General features: G+C 38.6%; 2 non-coding genes across 2 annotated transcripts; both read right to left on the reverse strand.

Moving 5' to 3' along the window:
- Nucleotides 1-2344: 2344 nt before the first annotated feature.
- LOC112700171 (small nucleolar RNA R71) lies at nt 2345-2452 on the reverse strand. Its single transcript, XR_003153087.1, has one exon. It is a non-coding gene; the product is annotated as a small nucleolar RNA R71 (small nucleolar RNA).
- A 15342-nt stretch (nt 2453-17794) lies between these two features.
- Nucleotides 17795-17898, reverse strand: LOC112700467 (small nucleolar RNA R71). The gene has a single exon (XR_003153374.1). It is a non-coding gene; the product is annotated as a small nucleolar RNA R71 (small nucleolar RNA).
- Between the last annotated feature and the right edge of the window lie 2277 nt (nt 17899-20175).

Raw genomic sequence — 20175 nt, forward strand, 5'->3', positions numbered from 1 at the left:
TCTATCTTTATCTTTATGTTTTATTCGCATATCACCATACCCATTTGAGTTTGCCTGACTAAGATTTACAGGGTGACCATAGCTTGCTTCATACCAACAATCTCTGTGGGATCGACCCTTACTCGCGTAAGGTTTATTACTTGGACGACCCAGTACACTTGCTGGTTAGTTGTGCGAAGTTGTGTTTATGCCATGGTGTTGAATACCAAGTTTTTGGATTCATTACCGGGGATTATTTGAGTTGTGAAAAGTATTGATCACAATTTCATGCACCAAGTTTTTGGCGCCGTTGCCGGGAATTGTTCGAGTATGGACAACTGACGGTTCATCTTGTTGCTTAGATTAGGTATTTTTCTTCAGAGTTCTTAAGAATGAATTCTAGTGTTTCAAGGTGATGTTCTTATCATCACCAAAGCTGATTGATCTTCATCAATTTAGCTCTTGAATGCAATGTTCTGCTGAAGCTTGGCTAGCCATGTCTAATTTCTTTAGACTAAAGCTTTAGACTAACATTGCATGATTCCTGGAATTCTCATTAAGAATTTTGATATCTTTATTTTCTTTTTCCACTTAATTTTCGAAAAAAAAGCACAAAAAAATTTACAAAGTCATAAAATCCAAAAATATTCCTTGTTTGAGTCTAGTGTCTCATGTTAAGTTTGGTGTCAATTGCATGCATTCATTCATGTGTCTTAAGGATCTTCAAATAATTATTGATGATTTCTTACTCTAATCTTTGAATTCTCTTGACTTGAGTGTTTATGTGTCTCATATGCATTCCCATTAGTGTCAGTAGTATACAAACTGCTAAGTTTGGTGTCCTGCATGCATTGATATTTGATTCTTGTTGCATTTTGATTTTTCCTTATTATTAAAAATCCAAAAATATTTTTAATTTGTGTCTTCTCAAGTCAATAATACAGAGAATTGAAGATTCAGAACATACAGTAGAGGAATTACACAGAAAAAGCTGGGCGTTCAAAACGCCCAGTGAAGAAGGACAGACTGGCGTTTAAACGCCAGCCAGGGTACCTGGTTGGGCGTTTAACGCCCAAAAGGGTAGCATTTTGGGCGTTAAACGCCAGAATGTGCACCATTCTGGGCGTTTAACGCCAGGATGGCACAAGAGGGAAGATTCTGTTTTTAATGCAGATTTTTTTTCAGTTTTCAAACTTTTTCAAAATCAAATCTTTTTCAAATCATATCTTTTCAATCAAATCTTTTTCAAAATCAATTTCTCTCTATTTTTAAAAAAATACTTGCTATCAATCAATGATTTGATTCAACATTTCAAGTATGTTGCCTTTTCTATTGAGAAAGGTTTAATGTTTGAATCATATTTTTTCTTGTTAGCCAAGTTTTTAATTTTCAAAATCAAATCTTTTTAAAATGTTTTTCACATCATATCTTCTCAATCACATCTTTTTAAAACTAATCATATCTTCTTAACCACATCTTTTTAAAATAGTTTTCAATCAAATCTTTTTGATTTCTAATTTCAAAATCTTTTTCAAAAATCACTTGACTTCTTTTCCACTTTCATTTTCGAAAATCAATTAGTGTTTTTCAAAAATATTTTTCAAAATCTTTCACTCAATTTTCGAAAATTACTTCCCTTCTTCTCACATCCTTCTATTTATGGACTAACACTATTCCTTAATGCAAAATTCGAATTCCATCTTCTTTGATAAGTTCGAATTTTCTACTTCTGTCTTCTATTTTTCTTTTCCTCTGACACCTCAAGGAATCTCTATACTGTGACATAGAGGATTCCACATTTTCTTGTTCTCTTCTCTTTCTTATGAGCAGGAGCAAGGACAAAAACATTCTTGTTGAGGCTGATCCTGAACCTGAAAGGACCTTGAAGAGAAAGCTAAGAGAAGCCAAAGCACAACTCTCTGTAGAGGACCTAACAGAAATCTTCAAAGAAGAAGAACCCATGGCAGCCGAAAACAACAACAATGCCAACAATGCAAGGAAGGTGCTTGGTGACTTTACTGCACCTACTCCCGACTTTTATGGGAGAAGCATCTCTATCCCTGCCATTGGAGCAAACAACTTTGAGCTTAAGCCTCAATTAGTTTCTCTAATGCAACAGAATTGCAAGTTCCATGGACTTCCATTGGAAGATCCTCATCAGTTTTTAGCTGAATTCTTGCAAATCTGTGACACTGTCAAGACTAATGGGGTTGACCCTGAGGTCTACAGACTTATGCTATTCCCTTTTGCTGTAAGAGACAGAGCTAGGACATGGTTGGACTCTCAACCTAAAGAAAGCCTGGACTCTTGGGAAAAGCTAGTCAATGCCTTCTTGGCAAAGTTCTTTCCACCTCAAAAATTGAGTAAGCTTAGAGTGGAAGTCTAAACCTTCAGACAGAAGGAAGGAGAATCCCTCTATGAAGCTTGGGAAAGATACAAACAATTAATCAGAAAGTGTCCCTCTGACATGCTTTCTGAATGGAGCATCATAGGTATTTTCTATGATGGTCTCTCTGAACTGTCTAAGATATCTTTGGATAGCTCTGCTGGAGGATCTCTTCATCTGAAGAAGACGCCTACAGAAGCTCAAGAGCTAATTGAAATGGTTGCAAATAACCAATTCATGTACACTTCTGAAAGAAATCCTGTGAACAATGGGACTAGTCAGAAGAAAGGAGTTCTTGAGATTGACACTCTGAATGCCATATTGGCTCAGAACAAAATATTGACCCAACAAGTCAATATGATTTCTCAAAGTCTGTCTGGAATACAAAACGCACCAAGCAGTACTAAAGAAGCTTCATCTGAGGAAGAAGCTTATGATCCTGAGAACCCTTCAATGGAAGAGGTGAATTACATGGAGAACCCTATGGGAACACCTATAATCCTTCATGGAGAAATCATCCAAATTTCTCATGGAAGGATCAACAGAGACCTCAACAAGGTTTCAACAATAATAATGGTGGAAGAAACAGGTTTAGCAATAGCAAGCCTTTTCCATCATCTTCTCAGCAACAGACAGAGAGTTCTAAGCAGAATACCTCTGACTTAACAACCATGGTCTCTGATCTAATCAAAACCACTCAAAGTTTCATGACTGAAACAGGGTCCTCCATTAGAAACTTGGAGGCACAAGTGGGTCAGCTGAGCAAGAAAATTACTGAACTCCCTCCTAGTACTCTTCCAAGCAATACAGAAGAAAATCCAAAAGGAGAGTGCAAGGCCATCAACATGGCCGAATTTTGGGAGGAAGGAGAGGCAGTGAACGCCACTGAGGAAGACCTCAATGGACATCCACTGGCCTCCAATGAGTTCCCCAATGAGGAACCATGGGAATCTGAGGCTCAAAATGAGACCATAGAGATTCCATTGGACTTACTTCTGCCATTCATGAGCTCTGATGAGTATTCTTCATCTGAAGAGGATGAGTATGTCACTGAAGAGCAAGTTGCTAAATACCTTCGAGCAATCATGAAGTTAAATGACAAGTTATTTGGAAATGAGACTTGGGAGGATGAAGCCCCTTTGCTCACCAAAGAACTGGATAACTTGTCTAGGCAGAAACTGCCTCAAAAGAGACAGGATCCTGGGAAGTTTTCAATACCTTGTACCATAGGCACCATGACCTTCAAGAAGGCCTTATGTGACTTAGGGTCAAGTGTAAACCTCATGCCTCTCTCTGTAGTGGAGAAGTTAAGGATCCTTGAGGTGCAAGCTGCAAAAATCTCACTAGAGATGGCAGACAATTCAAGAAAACAAGCCTATGGACTTGTAGAGGATGTTCTGGTAAAAGTTGAAGACCATTACATCCCTACTGATTTCATAGTCCTAGAGACTGGGAAGTGCATGGATGAATCCATCATCCTTGGCAGACCCTTCCTGGCCACAGCAAAGGCTGTGATTGATGTTGATAGAGGAGAGTTGATCATTCAAGTGAATGAAGAATCCTTTGTGTTTGAGGCTCAAGGATATCCCTCTGTCACCATGGAGAGTAAGCATGAAGAGCTTCTCTCAAAACAGAGCCAAACAGAGCCCCCACAGTCAAACTCTAAGTTTGGTGTTGGGAGGCCACAACCAAACTCTAAGTTTGGTATTGAACCCCCACATTCAAACTCTAAGTTTGGTGTTGGGAGGTTCCAACATGGCTCTGAGCATTTCTGAGGCTCCATGAGAGTCCTCTGTCAAGCTACTGACATTAAAGAAGCGCTTGTTGGGAGGCAACCCAATGTTATATTTTATCTATTTTCCTTTGTTATTTTATGTTTTTTGTAGGTTGATGATCATGAGAAGTCACAAAATCAATGAAAAAAGCAAAAACAGAATGAAAAATAGAAAGAAAAACAGCACACCCTGGAGGAGAGCGTACTAGCGTTTAAACGCCAGTGAGGCTAGCTGTTGGGCGTTTAACGCCCAGTCTGGCACCATTCTGGGCGTTTAACGCCAGAAAGGGGCACCAGACTGGCGTTAAATGCCAGAAAAGGGCAAGAAGCTGGCGTTAAACGCCAGAAATGGGCACCAGCCCGGCGTTTAACGCCAGAATTGGCACAAAATGAGATTTTGCTTGCCATTTGGTGCAGGGATGACTTTTCCTTGACACTCAGGATCTGTGGACCCCACAGGATCCCCACCTACCCTACCACTCTCTCTCTTCTTCTTCACCCATTCACCAATCACCTCAACACCTCTTCCCCAAAAACCCTTCACCTATCAAATCCCATCTTTCTCTTCACCACTCACATCCATCCTTCATAAAACCCTACCTACTTAACCATTCAAATTCAAAACACTTTCCCTCCCAAACCCACCCTCACATAGCCGAACCATCACCACCCCCCATCCTATATAAACCCATCTTCACTCCTTCATTTTCACACATCCAAACCACCACTTCTCCCCCTTTTTGGCCGAACACAACGCCATTCCCTTCTTCCTCATTTCTTCTTCTTCTACTCTCTTCTTTCTTCTTTTGCTCGAGGACGAGCAAACCTTTTAAGTTTGGTGTGGTAAAAGCATTGCTTTTTGTTTTTCCATAACCATTTATGGCATCCAAGGCCGGAGAAACCTCTAGAAAGAGGAAAGGGAAGGCAAAAGCTTCCACCTCCGAGTCATGGGAGATGGAAAGATTCATCTCAAGGGTGCATCAAGACCACTTCTATGAAGTTGTGGCCTTGAAGAAGGTGATCCCCGAGATCCCTTTCAAACTCAAAAAGGGTCAACTTTGATCAAAGGTTGGACCAAGTCCTCACAGTCATATGTGAAGAGGGCTCCCAATGGAAGAGAGATTCAAGAGGGAAGCCGGTTCAATTGAGAAGGCATGACCTCAAGCCCATCACTAAGAAAAGGATGGAGCAAATCAACACCTCCCTAGGAGAATTGAGTTCCAACATGGGACAACTAAGGGTGGAGTACCAAGAACATTCCATCATCCTCCATGAAATTAGAGAAGATCAAGGAATCATGAGAGAGGAGCAACAAAGGCAAGGAAGAGACATTAAGGAGCTCAAGCACTCCATAAGACCTTCAAGAGGAAGAACAAGCCGCCATCACTAAGGTGGACCCGTTCTTTAATTTCCTTGTTCTTTATTTTTCTGTTTTTTTTGAAAAATTTATGCTTATGTTTGTCCATGTTTGTGTCTTGTGATCATTAGTGTCTTAGTGTCTATGCCTTAAAGTTATGAATGTCCTATGAATCCACCACCTCTCTTAAATGAAAAATGTTTTTATTACAAAAGAACAAGAAGTACAGGATTTCAAATTCATCTTTAAAACTAGCTTAATTATTTTGATGTGGTGACAATACTTTTTGTTTTCTGAATGTATGCTTGAACAGTGCATATGTCTTTTGAATTTGTTGTTCATGAATGTTAAAAATTGTTGGCTCTTGAAAGAATGATGAAAAAGGAGACATGTTACTGAGGATCTGAAAAATCATAAAAATGATTCTTGAAGCAAGAAAAAGCAGTGAATACAAAAAAAAAGAGAAAAAAAAAGGGAGAAAAGAAAACGAAAAAAAAGAGAGAAAAAGAAAGAAATAAAGTTGTGATCCAAGGCAAAAAGAGTGTGCTTAAGAACCCTGGACACCTCTAATTGTGGACTCTAGCAAAGCTGAGTCACAATCTGAAAAGGTTCACCCAATTATGTGTCTGTGGCATGTATGTATCCGGTGGTAATACTGGAAGACAGAGTGCTTTGGGTCACGGCCAAGACTCATGAAGTAGCTGTGTTCAAGAATCATCATACTTAACTAGGAGAATCAATAACACTATCTGGATTCTGAGTTCCTAAAGAAGCCAATCATTCTGAATTTCAAAGGATAGAGTGAGATGCCAAAACTGTTCAGAGGCAAAAAGCTACTAGTCCCGCTCATCTAATTGGAGCTAAGTTTCATTGATAATTTGGAGTCTATAGTATATTCTCTTCTTTTTATCTTATTTTCAGTTGCTTGAGGACAAGCAACAATTTAAGTTTGGTGTTGTGATGAGTGGATAATTTGTACGCTTTTTGGCATTGTTTTTAGTATGTTTTTAGTATGATCTAGTTAGTTTTTAGTATATTTTTATTAGTTTTTAGTTAAAATTCACTTTTCTGGACTTTACTATGAGTTTGTGTGTTTTTCTGTGATTTCAGGTATTTTCTGGCTGAAATTGAGGGACCTGAGCAAAAATCTGATTCAGAGACAAAAAAGGACTGCAGATGCTGTTGGATTCTAACCTCCCTGCACTCGAAGTGGATTTTCTGGAGCTACAGAAGCCCAATTGGCGCGCTCTCAACGGCGTTGAAAAGTAGACATCCTGGGCTTTCCAGCAATATATAATAGTCCATACTTTGCCCAAGATTTGATGGCCCAAACCGGCGTTCAAAGTCACCCTCAGAAATCCCAGCGTTAAACGCCGGAACTGGCACCAAAGCTGGCGTTTAACTCCAAGAGGAGTCTCTACACGAAAATGCTTCATTGCTCAGCCCAAGCACACACCAAGTGGGCCCGGAAGTGGATTTTTATGTCATTTACTCATCTCTGTACACCCTAGGCTACTAGTTCTCTATAAGTAGGACCTTTTACTATTGTATTGAGATATCTGGGTAGTTATCCTTGTTCTGATGCTATCTTAGATCATTGGGAGGCTGACCATTCGGCCATGCCTAGACCTTGTTCTTATGTATTTTCAACGGTGGAGTTTCTACACACCATAGATTAAGGTGTGGAGCTCTGCTGTACCTCGAGTATTAATGCAATTACTATTGTTCTTCTATTCAATTCCGCTTGTTCTTGTTCTAAGATATCACTTGTTCTTCAACTTGATGAATGTGATGATCCGTGACACTCATCATCATTCTCACCTATGAACGTGTGACTGACAACCACCTTCGTTCTAACTTCGATTGGGTGAATATCTCTTGGATTCTTTAACCGGAATCTTCGTGGTATAGGCTAGAACTGATGGCGGCATTCAAGAGAATCCGGAAGGTCTAACCTTGTCTGTGGTATTCTGAGTAGGATTCAATGATTGAATGACTGTGACGTGCTTCAAACTCCTGAGGGCGGGGCGTTAGTGACAGACGCAAAAGAATCACTGGATTCTATTCCGGCCTGATCGAGAACCGACAGATGGATAGCCGTGCCGTGACAGGGTGCGTTGAACATTTCCACTGAGAGGATGGGAGGTAGCCACTGACAACGGTGAAACCCTTGCTTAAGCTTGCCATGGAAAGGAGTAGGAAGGATTGGATGAAGACAGTAGGAAAGCAGAAAGACGGAAGGGAAGGCATCTTCATACGCTTATCTGAAATTCCTACCAATGAATTACATAAGTATCTCTATCTTTATCTTTATGTTTTATTCGCATATCACCATACCCATTTGAGTTTGCCTGACTAAGATTTACAGGGTGACCATAGCTTGCTTCATACCAACAATCTCTGTGGGATCGACCCTTACTCGCGTAAGGTTTATTACTTGGACGACCCAGTACACTTGCTGGTTAGTTGTGCGAAGTTGTGTTTATGCCATGGTGTTGAATACCAAGTTTTTGGATTCATTACCGGGGATTATTTGAGTTGTGAAAAGTATTGATCACAATTTCGTGCACCAACCGGGCTATCATGATTCATAGCATCATGATTGGAGAGGAAGTAGAAGTTCATGAGGTTATATCCCAAGAACTTTATAAGGTGGCGGACAAGTCCTCTACCTTGGCAAGGTTATCCGTCCCTCATCTCATTTGTCACCTCTGTAATTCAATTGGAATTAACATAGAGGGAGACATCCTCATTGATGAGGACAAGCCCATCACTAAGAAAAGGATGGAGCAAACAAGAGATCCCACTCATGGACATGAGGAAATTCGTCATCATGAAATCCCTGAGATGCCTCAAGGGATGCACTTTCCTCCACAAAACTATTGGGAGCAAATCAACACCTCCCTAGGAAAATTGAGTTCCAACATGGGACAACTAAGGGTGGAGCACCAAGAACATTCCATCCTCCTCCATGAAATTAGAGAAGATTAAAGAATCATGAGAGAGGAGCAACAAAGGCAAGGAAGAGATATTGAGGAGCTCAAGCACTCCATAAGATCTTCAAGAGGAAGAACAAGCCGCCATCACTAAGGTGGACCCGTTCTTTAATCTCCTTGTTCTTTATTTTTCTGTTTTTCGAAAATTATGCTCTATGTTTTATTTATGTTTGTGTCTTATGATCATTAGTGTCTTAGTGTCTATGCCTTAAAGTTATGAATGTCCTATGAATCCATCACCTTTCTTAAATAAAAAATGTTCTTAATTGAAACAGAGAAGAATTGCATGAATTTCAAATTTTATAACAGATTAATTATTTTGATGTGGTGGCAATACTTTTGATTTCTGAATGTATGCTTGAACAGTGCATATGTCTTTTGGATTTTTTGTTCATGAATGTTAAAATTGTTGGCTCTTGAAAGAATGATGAAAAAGGAGACGTGTTACTGAGGATCTGAAAAATCATAAAAATGATTTTTGAAGCAAGAAAATGTAGTGAATTAAAAAAAAGAGCAAGCAGAAAAAGCCAATAGCCCTTTAAACCAAAAGGCAAGGATAATAAAAAGGATCCAAGGCTTTGAGCATCAGTGGATAGGAGGGCCTACAGGAATAACATCCTGGCCTAAGCGGCTAAACCAAGCTGTCCCTAACCATGTGCTTGTGGCGTGAAGGTGTCAAGTGAAAACTTGAGACTGAGCGGTTAAAGTCGTGATCCAAAGCAAAAAGAGTGTGCTTAAGAACCCTGGACACCTCTAATTGGGGACTCTAGCAAAGCTGAGTCACAATCTGAAAAGGTTCACCCAGTTATGTGTCTGTGACATGGATGTATCCGGTGGTGATATTGGAAAACAGAGTACTTTAGGCCACGGCCAAGACTCATAAAGTAGCTGTGTTCAAGAATCATCATACTTAACTAGAAGAATCAATAACACTATCCGGATTCTGAGTTCCTATAGAAGCCAATCATTCTGAACTTCAAAGGATAAAGTGAGATGCCAAAACTGTTCATAGGTAAAAAGCTAAAAGCCCCGCTCATCTAATTAATACTGATCTTCATAGATGTTTTTGGAATTCATTGTATATTCTCTTCTTTTTATCCTATTTGATTTTCAATTGCTTGGGGACAAGCAACAATTTAAGTTTGGTGTTGTGATGAGCGGATAATTTATACACTTTTTGGAATTGTTTTTAGTATGCTTTTAGTATGTTTTAGTTAGTTTTTATTATATTTTTATTAGTTTTAATTTAAAATTCACTTTTCTGGACTTTACTATGAGTTTGTGTATTTTTTTATGATTTTAGGTATTTTCTGGCTGAAATTGAGGGACTTGAGCAAAAATCTGATTCAGAGGCTGAAAAGGGCTGCAGGTGCTGTTGGATTCTGACCTCCCTGCACTCAAAGTGAATTTTCTGGAGCTGCAGAAGCCCAATAGGCGCACTCTCAATTGCGTTGGAAATTAGACATCCAGGGCTTTCCAGAAATATATAATAGTCCATACTTTTCCCGAGATTTGATGGCCCAAACAGGCATTCCAAGTCAGCTTCAGAATTCCCGGCGTTAAACGTCGGAACTGGCACAAAAGTGGGAGTTAAACGCCCAAACTGGCACAAAAGCTGGCGTTTAACTCCAAGAAAAGTCTCTACACATGAAAGCTTCAATGCTCAGCCCAAGCACACACCAAGTGGGCCCGGAAGTGGATTTTTACGTCATTTACTCATTTCTATAAACCCTAGGCTACTAGTTCTCTATAAATAGGACATTTTGCTATTGTATTTGGAGAATCTTTCAATCTTCGGATCATCTTTTGATCATGTTTTTATGATTGAACCCTCTTTGGGAGGCTGGCCATTCGGCCATGCCTAGACCTTGTTCTTATGTATTTTCAACGGTAGAGTTTCTACACACCATAGATTAAGGTGTGGAGCTCTACTGTACCTCGAGTATTAATGCAATTACTATTGTTCTTCTATTTAATTCAGCTTATTCTTGTTCTAAGATATCACTTGTTCCTCAATTTGATGAATGTGATGATCCGTGACACTCATCATCATTCTCACCTATGAACGTGTGCCTGACAACCACCTACGTTCTACCTTAGATTGAGTGGATATCTCTTGGATTCCTTAATCAGAATCTTTGTGGTATAAGCTAGAATCCATTGGCGGCCATTCTTGAGAATCCGGAAGGTCTAAACCTTGTCTGTGGTATTCTGAGTATGATTCATGGATTGAATGAATGTGACGAGTTTCAAACTCGCGATTGTGGGGCGTTAGTGATAGACGCAAAAGAATCACTGGATTCTATTCCGACATGATCGAGAACCGACAGATGAATAGCCGTGCTGTGACAGAGTGCGTTGAACATTTTCACTGAGAGGACGAGACTGTAGCCATTGACAACGGTGATGCCCAACATACAGCTTGCCATGGAAAGGAGTAAGAAAGATTGGATGAAGACAGTAGGAAAGCAGAGAGACGGAAGGGACAAAGCATCTCCATAAAAACCCTAATACAAACAAAAGTCTCTGTAAGTTAATTTTCTTCATCAACATGGCACGCAAAATCAACCTAGGGAGACAAATTGCATTTAATGCAAAACATAAAAAAGAAACTAAATGATTCTAGGAACATAGCCCCTCGAAATCTTATTGGGGTCATGAGCTGAATAGCTATCATGAGCAATATGCTAAAGATGCTTCCTAACTTAAACAACGATATTCTCCCTTGGCCAACCACCCGGCTTGTGCTTTACTCACGGACGTCCGCAACTTTGCCACTTCTGAGCCCACATCCTAACTAAGCCACCAATGGCATTAAACGGTCCCCCAACAAGAGAGACAGTTGTGGTGCCTCGAACTATAGCATCCTCAAGGTGCCAAAGTCAAGTAAAAAGATTGAATTATTATCAAACTAAACCGATGAAGATTTTTTTCAGCACATTTCATTAATAAAAAGGTCTTCCTTACCACTCCACTGATGCACAAGTGGTTGAAGGATGGAGCCAAGAAATAACCCAAGCACTAGAGCTATCACTAAATCACATACAAAATGAATCGCGCTTGGTGATGCATGTTGCAAAAAAGTGAGTTTGATATAGCAAAACCAAATGAATTTCTTATTCAAACATATGAATATAACCTTGTATTACAATTGGGGACCCCATTGCCTCTCCTAATTGGCCATCTACCCAGGTCTGGTGGTGTGAAAGCTCGGAGAGGCCCATAGCTCGATGAAGTCATCATTTCATGAAGCTTTCCAAGCTTTGAATAAAAAACAATACAATGTTAATAACCTATTGAAGGCTTGTCAGTCATTTTCAATGTACATGAGAAAGACCCAAACAAAAAAAATTGTTCAATACATGATTTGCATAAATTTTTTCCTTTCAGTCACCATTTTTGGATCCGGGTAGGAGTCCAAGTGGTATACTGTGTTCATGTCATAATCAACCACCATGTAATACCAATGCATGAAAATGTCCTCAATGGGTATGAAAATCTGAAGCCAACATTAATTTAGTAAGAGGGAGGAACCTTCTTCGTACATAAAAAGGAAGGCATACAAATTAAACTCTTTACTAACACGTCTAATGAATCTGCTTGGTTTGACCCAAAAAGGGACATAAGTCTCAGTTAGTTCCTCAGTAGATAGTCCTTTACTAACGTCCTCCTGCAATTTCCAAATTAATACATCAAAGCAGCTGAAATTAACTTCAACATACTAGAACTCTGTTATGGTACTGACTATTGAAGAATATACAAACGCACCACAAAGCTAGGAGGGAGACACAAAAAATGTGGATGCTTCATATGCTATATTGAGCAGGTGTTGCACACGGCCACCATTTCTACAACTCTCCTATCAATAGGACGGCCAGAGACCAGGCTTTGGATATGGCGCCTAGTCAACCTATATTGTACCATCCTCACAATAGTTTCATTGCATGGAAGAAAGACTTGAAATAGTTTAGTTTAAGGTCCTCGTGCAAGAATAGATGGAAAAATGTCAACAGTCAAACAAACGCTTACTCGAGTGGCCGTCGGAAAACAAGTAGTTGAATAGTAGAGTGTCTGACCGATTAAAGTCCATGTCATAGATTGCCTTGAACTTCGTCTTAGGAACCTTAGTTACCTTCTGTACAACAGATCAAGCGGACTAGTGTAACCAAACATGTGACCGATCCAAACTATACATGTTTTAAAATATGTTTAACCAACTGGAAAGGAAACAGAAACTATTCACGATGAAAATTTGCATGATTCAAATTTGCAACAACAGAATACATTTACCCATGATGCACTCAAAGAAGAGCTAGTAGCCCTTGACCGCCTGGAGGGTGCGGATTCATGTTGTCTCACCATCGGCGACTAAAAGAGCCTCCTCCTCTTCACAACTGGCTCCGTAACTAGCCTTGGGGACTTAGCCTCCTCCGAATTAGCAACTACATCTGTAGGACTAGTATGACCAATAATGAGGTCTTCCTGAGCATTGGATGCGGGCACCTTGGTCTCAACTGCGCTTGGATTTGCTACAACACCACACTCCTGGGAGAATATTACATCCATTGAGTCATTTGCATCTTGCACCACAACACCTAATTGGTCTCACATTATTTCCTATCATGTTAAAGATAATCAGATCCTTGTGCATGGAAATCTATGTGGCATCAAGGGTGACTTTAGATGGCACAAAAAGAAATTATAGTATATAAGCAAGTACCAAAAAAATTAAGGTTGCTGAGTGGTTGGGGATCCAAACCATAACTTGGATGACTCCATTTTCTTCACACGTCACACTAACACTTCTCAATACAAAGCAACACTACTTGGATAAAGATAAACCCTAGGCTCATACTTTTGCTTAAATATATAACAAGCACGTAGTAGAAAAAAATGGGCCAAAAGTTATTAAAAAAAAAATCAATCACCAGCTTACTTGCAATCCAACCGGCCAAAAGTGGGTTAGAATAGCTTTTTCCCTTTCCAAACCCTATGACCAATATAGTGTTGCTGCCACCTGACAGTTTATGATACTTTGTCTTCATAACTAGCCAACATAGAACTCCTAATATGCTAATACTAATGCCAAACCATTTCACATTTAACAAGCTCTTGAGAACCAGACAACAAGTTATTAACAACTCTCCTCAACACAATAAAAACAATCAATAGGTCAATAAGTTATTAACACATGAAAAATTATTTATTGCTATAATAGTAGATAAAATGGAACATGTTTGTTTAATAATTAGAACAGTCGTATAGTATATATTTTACAAGATTGATTAATATCAAAAAGAATATAAATGTTGTACATATAATCAATGATAATTAGCTTAACTTGAAAACATACCATGCATGCCTTTTCTTTCTTTATATATATAAGTAACAATTACAAGGAATAGAACACAAATCAACTAATTTAAGTTACTGAAATTGGCCCTAAAATTTGAAGCAAAGGCCTCTAGACTAAGTGTGTATTTGGATTACAGTTGATAAATGAAAGTTTGCATAAAATTGATTTTGTAAACTTGATTTTGATGAAAAGTAAGTTTGTATTAAAGTGATTTTTGTTTGGTCATTGATGAGCGGATAATTTATACGCTTTTTGGCATTGTTTTTAGGTAGTTTTTAATAGGTTCTAGTTACTTTTAGGGATATTTTCATTAGTTTTTATGCTAAATTTACATTTTTGGACTTTACTATGAGTTTGTGTATTTTTCTGTGATTTCAGGTATTTTCTGGCTGAAATTGAGGGACCTGAGCAAAACTCTGATAGGAGGCTGACAAAGGACTGCTGATGCTGTTGGAATCTGACCTCCCTGCACTCGAAATGGATTTTCTGGAGCTAAAGAACTCCAAATGGCGCACTCTCAACGGCGTTGGAAAGTAGACATTCAGAGCTTTCAAGTAATATATAATAGTTTATACTTTATTCGTGATTAGATGATGTAAATTGGCACTCAACACCAGTTCGATGTTGCTTTCTGGAGTCAAACGCCAGAAACACGTCACAAACCGGAGTTGAACGCCCACGACACGTTACAACTTGGCGTTCAACTCCAACAGAAGTCTCAGCTCTTGGATAGATCAAGCTCAGCCCAAACATACACCAAGTGGGCCCTAGAAGTGGATTTATGCATCAATTACTTACTCCTGTAAACCCTAGTAGCTAGTCTAGTATAAATAGGACTTTTCACTATTGTATTTTCATCTTTGATCATTTTATTCAATCTTGGGACGTTTAGTTCTCAGATCATGGGGGTTGGTCATTCGTCCATGCCTGGACCTTTCACTTATGTATTTTCAACGGTGGAGTTTCTACACACCATAGATTAAGGGTGTAGAGCTCTGCTGTACCTCAAGTTTCAATGCAATTACTATTATTTTCTATCCAATTCGATTTATTCTTGTTCTAAGATATTCGTTGCACTTCAACTTGATGAATGTGATGATCTGTGACACTCATCATCATTCTCACCTATGAACGCGCATGATTGACAACCACTTCCGTTCTACCTTAGACCAGGCGCATATCTCTTGGATTCCTTTATCAGAATCTTCGTGGTATAAGCTAGAATTGATGGCGGCATTCATGGGAATCTGGAAAGTCTAACCTTGTCTGTGGTATTCCGAGTAGGATTCTGGGATTGAATGACTGTAACGAGCTTCAAACTCCTGACGGGTGGGCGTTAGTGACAGACGCAAAAGAATCACGGGATTCTATTCCAACCTGATTAAGAACCAACAGATGATTAGCCGTGCTGTGACAGAGCATTTGGACCATTTTCACTGAGAGGATGGGATGTAGCCATTGACAACGGTGATGCCCTACATACAGCTTGCCATGGAAAGGAGTAAGAAGGATTGGATGAAAGCAGTAGGAGAGCAGAGATTCAACAAGGACAAGCATCTCCATATGCTTATCTGAAATTCTCACCATTAATTTACATAAGTATTTCTATCCTTTATTATTTAAGCAAGTATCTCTTTATATTTCCAATAACCAATTATTATTTGCCTGAATAAGATTTACAAGATGACCATAGCTTGCTTCATACCAACAATCTCCGTGGGATCGACCCTTACTCACGTAAGGTATTACTTGGACGACCCAGTGCACTTGCTGGTCAGTTGTGCGGAGTTGTGACTAAGTGTAATTCACGTGTGAGAGCTACCAAGTCATTGGAGCCATTGTTGATGATCACAATTTCGTCCACCAAGTTTTTGGCAACGTTGCCGGGGATTGTTCGAGTATGGACAACTGACGGTTCATCTTGTTGCTCAGATTAGGTAATTTTCTTTTTATTTTCTTTTCAAAAACTTTCAAAAAATTTTTTTTTGTTTTTTTTAAAATATAATTTTCGAAAAAAAATAATAAAAATACAAAAAAAATCATAAAATCATAAAAATAAAAAATATTTTGTGTTTCTTGTTTGAGTCTTGAGTCAACTTTTAAGTTTGGTGTCAATTGCATGCTTTAAAAATTTTTCTTGCATTTTTCGAAAATTCATGCATTCATGGTGTTCTTCATGATCTTCAAGTTGTTCTTGACAAGTCTTCTTGTTTGATCTTGATGTTTTCTTGTTTTGTGTTGTTTGTTGTTTTTCATATGCATTTTTCGTTTGTTAAGAGTCCATGCATTAAAGATTTCTAAGTTTGATGTCTTACATATTTTCTTTGCATCAAAAATTTTTCAAAATTATGTTCTTGATGTTCATCATGATCTTCAAAGTGTTCTTGGTGTTCATCTTGACATTCATAGTGTTCTTGCATGCATCATGAGTTTTGATTCATAATTTTCATGTTGTGAGTCATTTTTATATTTTTCTCTCTCATCATCAAAAATTCAAAAAATCAAAAAAATATCTTTTCCTTATTTCTCTCCAAATTTTCGAAATTTTGGGTTGACTTGGTCAAAAAATTTTAAAAATTAGTTGTTTCTTACAAGTCAAGTCAAACTTTCAATTTTAAAAATCTTATCTTTTCAAAATCTTTTTCAAAAATCAATTCTTTTTCATTTTTTATTTATTTTCAAATTTTCTATTTTAAGTTTTTCAAAAAAAAATCTTTTTCTTAATTTTATCTTTATTTTCGAAAATTATGCTAACAAGTAATGTGATTGATTCAAAAATTTGAAGTTTGTTATTTTCTTGTTAAGAAAGGTTCGATCTTTGAATTCTAGAATCTTATCTTTTAGTTCTTGTTAGTCAAGTAATCAATTTTAATTTTAAAAATTAAATCTTTTTAATCATATCTTTTTATCATATCTTTTTTTTTTAATTTTATCTTTTTCAAAAATTTGATTTCAAAATATCTTACCTAACTTCTTATCTTCTTATCTTTTCAAATTTGACTTTAATATCTTTTTCAACTAACTATTTGACTTTTTTTTGTTTCTTATCTTTTTCAAAACCACCTAACTACTTCTCTCTCTCTAATTTTTGAAAATATCTCATCCTTTTTCAAGAATCCTTTTTAATTAATTAATTGTTTTAAATTTTAATTTTAATTATATCTTATCTTTAATTTTCGAAAATCACTAACTACTTTTTCAAAATTCTCTATCTCTCCTCTTATTCTATTTATTTATTTATTTACTAACACTTCTCTTCACCTCTCTTCATCTCCAATCATTGCCTCTATCCTCACCATTGTGATTTGATTCTCCACTTTTATTCCTTTCTTCTTCTACTAACAATAAGGAACCTCTTTACTGTGACATAGAGGATTCCTCTTTCTTTTCTTGTTCTCTTCTTCCCTATATGAGCAGCAACAAGGAAAAAGGTATTCTTGTTGAAGCTGATCCTGAACCTGAAAGGACTCTAAAGAGGAAACTAAGAGAAGCTAAATTACAACAATCCAGAGACAACCTTTCTGAAATTTTCGAACAAGAGAAGGAGATGGCAGCCGAACCCAACAACAATAATGCAAAGAGAATGCTAGGTGATTTCACTAAACCAACGTCCGAATTTGATGGAAGAAGCATCTCCATTTCGGCCATTGGAGCAAACAATTTTGAGCTGAAACCTCAATTAGTTGCTCTAATGCAACAGAACTGCAACTTTCATGGACTTCCATCTGAAGATCCTTACCAGTTTTTAACTGAGTTCTTGCAAATTTGTGAGACTGTAAAGACGAATGGAGTAGATCCTGAAGTCTACAGGCTCATGCTTTTCCCTTTTGCTGAAAGAGACAGAGCTAGAACATGGTTGGACTCACAACCTAAAGATAGACTGGACTCCTGGGATAAGCTGGTCACGGCCTTCTTGGATAAATTCTTTCCTCCTCAAAATTTGAGCAAGCTTAGAGTGGATGTTCAGACCTTCAAGCAAAAAGATGGTGAATCCCTCTATGAAGCTTGGGAAAGATACAAGCAGATGACCAAAAAGTGTCCTTCTGACATGTTTCCAGAATGGACCATATTAGACATATTCTATTATGGTCTGTCTGAGTTCTCTAAAATGTCACTGGACCATTCTGCAGGTGGATCCATTCACTTAAAGAAAATGCCTGCAGAAGCTCAAGAACTTATTGACATGGTTGCAAATAACCAATTCATGTACACTTCTGAGAGGAATTCCGTGAATAATGGGACGCCTCAGAGGAAGGGAGTTCTTGAAATTGATGCTCTGAACACCATATTGGCTCAGAACAAAGTGTTGACTCAGCAAATTAACATGATTTCTCAAAGTCTGAATGGATGGCAAAATGCATCCAACAGTACTAAAGAGGCAGCTTCTGAAGAAGCTTATGATCCTGAGAACCCTGCAATAGCAGAGGTAAATTACATGGGTGAACCTTATGGAAACACCTATAATTCATCATGGAGAAATCATCCAAATTTCTCATGGAAGGATCAACAAAAGCCTCAACAAGGCTTCAATAATGGTGGAAGAAACAGGCTCAGGAATAACAAGCCTTTTCCATCATCTTCTCAGCAACAGACAGAAAATTCTGAGCAGAGCCCCTCTAATTTAGCAAATTTAGTCTCTGATCTGTCTAAGGCCACTCTAAGTTTCATGAGCGAAACAAGGTCCTCTATCAGAAATTTGGAGGCAGGCCAGCTGAGTAAGAAAGTAACTGAAACTCCTCCCAGTACTCTCCCAAGCAATACAGAAGAAAATCCAAGAGGAGAGTGCAAGGCCATTGATGTAATCAATATGGCCGAATGCACAAGGGAGGAGAAGGACAAAAATCCTAGTGAGGAAGACCTCCTGGGACGTCTCTCAAGCAAGAACGAGTTCCCCATTGAGGACCTAAAGGAATCTGAGGCTCATATAGAGACCATAGAGATTCCATTAAATCTCCTTCTGCCATTCATGAGCTCTGAAGATTATTCTTCCTCTGAAGAGGATGAAGATGTAACTGAAGAGCAAGTTGCTCAATATCTAGGAGCCATCATGAAGCTGAATGCCAAGTTATTTGGTGATGAGACTTGGGAAGGTGAACCTCCCTTGCTCATTAGTGAACTTGATACATGGGTTCAGCAAACTCTATCTCAAAAGAAACAAGATCCTGGTAAATTCTTAATACCCTGTACCATAGGCACCATGACCTTTAACAAGGCTCTCTGTGACCTGGGGTCAGGCATAAATCTTATGCCACTCTCTGTAATGGAGAAACTGGGGATCCTTGGGGTGCAGCTTGCCTTATTCTCAATACAATTAGCAGACAAGTCAGTAAGACAAGCTTATGGATTAGTAGAGGACGTGTTAGTAAAGGTTGAAGGCCTTTACATCCCTGCTGATTTCATAATCTTAGACACTAGGAAGGAAGAGGATGAATGCATCATCCTTGGAAGACCTTTCCTAGCCACAGCAGGTGCTGTGATTGATGTTAACAGAAGGAGAATTAGTCCTTCAATTGAATAGGGACTACCTTGTGTTTAAGGCACAGGGCTATCCTTTTGTAACAAGGGAGAGTAAGCATGCAGAGCTTCTCTCAATACAGAGTCAAACAGAGCCCCCACAATCAAACTCTAAGTTTGGTGTTGGGAGGCCACAACCAAACTCTAAGTTTGGTGTTGAACCCCCATATCCAAACTCTAAGTTTGGTGTTGGGAGTCCACAACATTGACCTGATCACCTTTGTGGCTCCATGAGAGCCCACTGTCAAGCTATTGACATTAAAGAAGCGCTTGTTGGGAGGCAACCCAATTTTTATTTATCTAATTTTATTTTTATTTTATTGTTATTTTTTGTTTTAGTAGGTTCATGATCATGAGGAGTCACAAAAAAAATATATTAAAATTAAAAACAGAATCAAAAACAGCAGAAGAAAAATCACACCCTGGAGGAAGGACTTACTGGCGTTTAAACGCCAGTAAGGTGCATCTGGCTGGCGTTCAACGCCAGAATAGAGCATGAATCTGGCGCTGAACGCCAGAAACAAGCAACATCCTGGCGTTTAGACGCCAGGAATATGCCCTAAGGAAAGCTGGCGCTTAACGCCAGTAACAAGCATGGAACTGGCGTTCAACGCTAGAAACATGCTACACATGGGCGTTAAACGCCCAGAACGTGCATCACTTCGGCGTTTAAACGCAAGAATGGTATGCTAAGGCATTTTACATGCCTAATTGGTGCAGGGATGTAAATCCTTGACACCTCAGGATCTTTGGACCCCACAGGATCATCTCAGGATTTGTGGACCCCACAGGATCCCCACCTAACATATTCCC

Source organism: Arachis hypogaea, chromosome 6 (assembly GCF_003086295.3).
Source record: "Arachis hypogaea cultivar Tifrunner chromosome 6, arahy.Tifrunner.gnm2.J5K5, whole genome shotgun sequence".
NCBI lineage: Eukaryota > Viridiplantae > Streptophyta > Magnoliopsida > Fabales > Fabaceae > Arachis > Arachis hypogaea.